This window comes from Xiphias gladius, chromosome 12, assembly GCF_016859285.1.
Source record: "Xiphias gladius isolate SHS-SW01 ecotype Sanya breed wild chromosome 12, ASM1685928v1, whole genome shotgun sequence".
In the NCBI taxonomy this organism is placed as follows: Eukaryota; Metazoa; Chordata; class Actinopteri; order Istiophoriformes; family Xiphiidae; genus Xiphias; species Xiphias gladius.
In genome coordinates this window covers 2,495,738-2,502,031 of record NC_053411.1, presented here as the reverse complement: position 1 = coordinate 2,502,031, position 6,294 = coordinate 2,495,738, and positions in this window count along the sequence as shown.

Below are 6,294 nucleotides of genomic sequence, written 5' to 3'. Positions count from 1 at the left end.
TCCAGCCCGTCCAACCTGTTTATATACTGCCCGTGTCCCTTTGTTTTCTCGCCACATTGTCTTTGTTACTCTGAGTGTGTGCATTGCTTTCCAGCATTGTCCTTGTGTTGCTTTGCTTATTTGATTTTTGGATTTTTGCTTGCTCTCTGCCTGCTCTTGTGTGCCTGAATTGTACTGACTTGCCTGTGTATGATCTCTTGCTTTTGGAGTAGAGACACTGCTGTTTTGAATTTTACTCTGCCTCCTCTGAGTTTCTCTGCATCTGAATCTTAGTAAACCCCAGATTTGTTTCATATACATACACACCCATGGGTGGTGCATGGGGTTCTGATTCAATTACTGACCTAGTGGGCTACAAGCAGACAAAAGACAGCTGTCTGTGATAACTGAATGGAAGATTGGATGATGTATTATCTCTGAGTGAAGGAGGAGCTAAGGGCAAAAGGTTGCAAACCTTGTTAATCAGAGGAAGATTGACAGGATGGAGACCTTTCCATGTCTCTGCATTTTGTACAGGGTTGTTAGTGTGTATAGGTGAGGCTGAGAGCAGGCAGCAAGGTTATTTTAAAAGCGGCTGGAATGACTCATTTCACCTTTCAAAGAATATAGCTGCTGGGTGAAAATCCTCAGCGTTAGAGAACTCGGCGTGCAGTGGCCATCAGGCAGAAATGAGTTCACTGCTTGGTTGATGTAAATTATTGTTTTATGGAGACACCACTATATTGGTTTGGATGAAACACCTTTAAAAGTTGAATTGACTAATCATAAGGTAAATGTGGAAGTTTTATGGATTTCAATTTAATTCAAGTTAAAATTTTTAACTTTTCATTTTCAGTCAATTTCAGAATTTATATACACGTGACTGACTTGAAATCTTTTGACTCAAAATGATGTTGAATAACTGTACTGCTAAGAGGTCACTGAACACATGAAATTACTATATACCTAATAAACATATTGGGTCAGTACAATGTATTACAGTGTACTTTGTTTATTGTCCTAAAGGGAAATTACGTTTTAGTCCGGCCATCATTTTAATTGCCTATGATAACATGGAACTCACAAAAGAATACAGCTGAAACCTAGAAATAGGTTTGACAGGCAGGAGACGAGCAGTCACACAATGATACAGGGTGGGTCAAAACTGAACCAGCGGGTGGGTTTGTAAACTGTGATGGGTTTTTACAGTAGACATTTCGGGTCATTTTACTGTTCACCTTCATTTTCTCTTGCTAGTAAGCTGGCTAACTTACAGTTGGTCTGGTGTTGTGCCCACTGACAGCAGTTTCACAACTGGACCAATCGGACCTACCAGGCAATTCCTATGACAAGAAAGGAGAGAAAAATGGCCAGAAAAATGGGGGCAAACGTGGTTGAAATCAGCTCAGCTCTCTACAGTGTACTGTTAGTGAATTTACCATAGACCGTAAAAAAAAAAAAAAAATTACTGAAATAACAAATTTTAAATCAACATGTCTATAAAATTTTTGTGGAAAAACGTGAACTGCTACTAGCAACTGCAACCACAGCTTCCACGCTTGAATGAAAATGATGTCAGCAGGATGGATATGTCCCTCGCTACTGATTGGTTAGATCAAAAGAAATCAAGATAACCTCTCTCCCAAATTCAAATGGGATAACATGGACACAGTGTCTGGCTGAATGAATGAATTGACATCATTTTGCTATTCAGACTGATTGTCAGGCTATTATCTAAATTATTGTATTTAATTAACTTTCCACACCTCAAATCTAGGTATCTAGCTAGGTAGTGTTCTAGCATGGAAGCACTGTCACACAATGCACAGAAAGTGGGAGAAGTAGGGGGGTTTTAATAGGTGCTCAGTTGTTAATGTTTGCTCCAGGCCCCCTAGTAGGTTAAACCGCACCACCAAAGTTCATAGCACAGAATTGGAATCTGTTTTTACTGTTTTTCAATTATATATGTGAAAGTGTTAATCCACTTTCACATATATAATGTATATATATATATATATAAATCCGGTAAAAAAAAACAGAAATTAGGCCCGGGGTCACATTATAGAAGATACTGCGGGGGCCATACCTGGCCACAGTGGCTGATGGCTGCATATATACAGTATACTATATATAAGTGCCCACACAAGTCCACTTGCAGTTTCCCATGGATAAATGAAGTCAGAAGTGATGTGGCAGTGCCTGAGGTGGAACAGGCATGAACCAGTGACATGTTAATCTCTGCGTGATCAAACATGATATTCCCTGCAGCACAATGCCCACTGCTGAAGAGTCACCTGCAACCTCTGGTAATGTCACCGCATGTGTGCTGTAACTAAATTAAAACATGTTTAAACGTGTGTGATTCTCAGGCTCGCTTGTCTTGAGTCCAGTGTGGGGTTCAAATATTTCCACTGGGAAATCTTCCTGTGTGCATGTCTGCAGGGAAAGTGAATAATTGTGGTGCCGGTGTGATGCCATCCTTTATCTGAGTCAGTGTCTGATAGGCTGAGAGCTGATTTATCTCAGTCTGCTGCTCGTCTGTCTCCTTTTCTCAGTCTCCTCGTGTGTGTCAGTTTGATTAATCTGGACATACTGTGCCAATCGCCCTAATACAGAATACTTTTAGAAAGTATTCTGACCCCTGCACTTTTTTCACATTTTCTCATGTTGCAGCCTCATGCTAATATAATATAAATCAATTTTTTCCCTCATCAATCTATACTAAATACTCCATGATGACAAAGCCAAAACAGAATTTTAGACATTTTTGCAAATTTATCAGAAAAGGAAAAACGGTATCTCTGATGTTACAGTTACATCAGCACAGACCATCAGAATTCATTCATATTCCTTAAACCACACCTTCGATCTTCAGTTAGCCAATCACAACCTGCTGCGAGAGCCCAGCCTCCTATGAAATCATGGCTGGTGTGTGTGTGTGTTCCTGTTTGTGTGTGTGTGTGTGTGTGTGTGTGTGTGTGTGTGTGTGTGTGTGTGTGTGTGTGTGTGTGTGTGTACAGTGCCTCAGCAGTGGAGGCTGCCTGGCTGAATGGAAAAATGCCACTCAGTCATGAGAACAGACTGAGCTGTCAATCAATCTGTCACCTTCCTGCCTGGAGTGGCTCTGACATTGACACAAAGGACACCTTGTATGTTTGCTGTCTTTCAACCAACACACACACACACACACACACACACACACACACACAAACACACATACACGCGCGCGCATACACACACACAAGCCTTTACATGCTGTGATATTTATGATATAAATATTTGTATTGATTTTCCAATGAATGCTGCATAAAATATTCACTTAATGGGCATTCAGATGGACTACAGGCTGTTTGAGACACCCTTAGTCCATTAGAACCATTAATCAAGTTTCTTTACAATGACAATACACAGACAAACACTAAATTACATCCAGTTTATCAGCATGTTATCAGCCGTAAAGTTGAAATACAATCTGTGGCACTATACATGCCCAGTGACCAATATGCAGACACTGATGATGATCCGGTGAACACTTTGCAGCACAGGAGTAGCCACTGGGATATACTGCATTACTCTTTACACCCAGAAAAGCTGCATTTACATCTCTGTGGTCGGAGAGCTCCGCAGCTCTTGATTGACAGTCAGGGTACGGGAGCTGACAGCAGCTGTAACCCTGCTGCAGCAGTACCACCTGGTGGAATATGTCACGAACTGCACCTTTCAAAAACTTTCAATATCAGAGCTGCGTGCATGTTTTGCGAACCGTTCAAGGTCTTTTGGTCCTAACGGAATCATAAAAGGATCTTAATTTTTGGTTAAGCTTTTGAACTAAAATTTGAAATAGGGAAAGGTTAAAGTTGATCCATCTTCCATTTTCCCTCCAATTTAAAAAGTGATTGTTATATTTATGAAAGAACGCACAAACACAGAATATCTGCCTTCTACTTGTCCCCAGCTGGTACAGATGAGTGCAAAAACAAGAAAGGAAGTATCATCCGTTTTGTTTATTTTTTGAAAAATGAAAAATCTTTCAAACAATCAAGAGGAAAAAAACAGTTTTTGACAGAGCTCCTCACAGTTCATGTCCACACGGGTCACGAGTAGATATTTCTTCATTCTTTTGGGGTTGGGAATCAATGGCCAAAGGGTGTGCCTGTGATCTACCACTGGATGGAATATATATATATATATATATATATATATATATATATATATATATATATATATATATATGTGTGTGTGTGTGTGTGTGTGTGTGTGTGTGTGTGTGTGTGTGTGTGTTTGTGTATAATTTATACACTGTAACACTCAGGCATGGTCTGGTGGCTCTTCATGGTATTATTTATTAGTTATTGCAACATGCATACAAAAGACATGGTTGAAGTCACACTGGAATATTGTTATATATGGTTACACTGCAATCAGGACTGATGGAAACCAGGAAAGGTGGACGGGAGGCAATATCAGACATCCTGAATGCTGCAAGTGGGCCGACACAAGGGAACGTATGGTGTGGGGATTTTATTGCACACAGTACTTTGCGGAGGAGTAATAATACCGATGCAAATGGGTCTGTAATAGAGGATTTCATAGATGATAAGTGTGTATTAATGATGGAAAGGGCACATGATGTTACAGTACACAGAAAACAGTAAGTGCATCTGATCTGACACTCACATCTGCTGTAATTTCTTGTATTAGTACATGGGAAGTTTTGAATCGGTCAATAGTAGGAAGTGATCACTAGCCAATAGCAATCAAGGTTGGCACAGAGTACAGTACATCAAGAACAACAAGATGGACGATGAGTAAAGCCGACTGGGATGCATTCCTAGTGTTAAGTGAAGTTATGTTTGCAGAGCTAATAGGAGAGAATATTACAGATGTGGGGGAAATGAAGAACACGTTAGTTACAGCCTTTATGCAGACAGCAGAAGAAACTGCTCCAGAGAGTGCAGGAGGCAAATGTAAGATCTCTAGATCTACCATTCAATCTATCTGAATTCAGGACAGTCATTTTTCTAATGTACCGCAAACCTCCCCAGGGAAAGATGGTATCTGTTACAGCGTGTTAGCTCATTTGATAGACAGCACACCTGAAGCAGTATTAGGACTGGTTAACATGATGTGGGAGACAGGCACAATCTCAATAACGACGGGATTAGAAGATTATCAATTAGCAATTATCAATTATTGATAATTATCAAAATTGATAAATAATGTCACATTTTATTTAGATCAAGTTTATATGAAAGATAAACATGTGCCTTTCTTTTAGATTTTATTTTATTTCAACCCCCCAACCTTTTTTTCTTATGCTACGCTATTTTATGTTATTATTGTTATTATACTTTGTCTGTACATATGTGTTGCATGTATATGTGTGTAGAGGATCATATGTACTGTTCGTTATCACTGTGTTTGTACAAAAAGACAATTACTAGGCCATCCTTCAGTGTACACAGCTGAATCACTCAGAATATGGTTAGCATTACAATGGGTGGAAGAAAATAACCAACCCAGTGTCATAATAGCTTCTGAGAGATTGTCAGCGCTTTCAAGCACTAAGTCTGGAGAGTCGTCATGCAGGCAGGATATTGTGTATCAAATGGTTCATAAGCTACTCGTGCTTCTGTACGAGGGATTGGATGTCTCCCTCCTTTGGGTTCCTGCTCTATATTGGCTAAGCAATCATTAAAACTTAGCTGACATACTAGTACCATTAAGTGAAGCACGAAGTTAAAACTATCAAAAAAGGATTATTCAAAAACAGGTAGGCATTGATGGAATTCACGAGCCCAAGGGAAGAGATGGTCATTATCCGTCTGAGAATAGGACATAGAGGTTTGATTCTAACACTCCACAGAATAGATAAGCATCCTACTAGGTCCACACTGTAAAAAAACAGAAACTGTCAGACAAGTACTGAGAGATTGCAACAGGTATGATGAAGAAAGAAGGGAATATATCAGTACTGAATGATGGAAAACACAGATTTACATCAGAGAATCTGCTAAGAAAGACATCTTGGGAGGTATCTTTTAATCTTGTAATCTTCTGATTAATTACTCAGGAGTAACAGGAATAATAAAGAAAAGTTAGTTTTTTCCCTGCCAAGCTACTATTCCACAACTGGTTTGCCAACTGCCATCAAGAAGAAGAAGAAGAAGGAGGAGGAAGAGGAGGAGGAGGAACTAGAAAACAAATTCCCTTAGAACACTAATGGGCGACGGTGTGTTCCAAAAAGAGAGAGTTAGGAAAGGAGTATATTTCCTCTAAGCCACAGATACAGTAGTATTCAAAGTAGCAGTGACG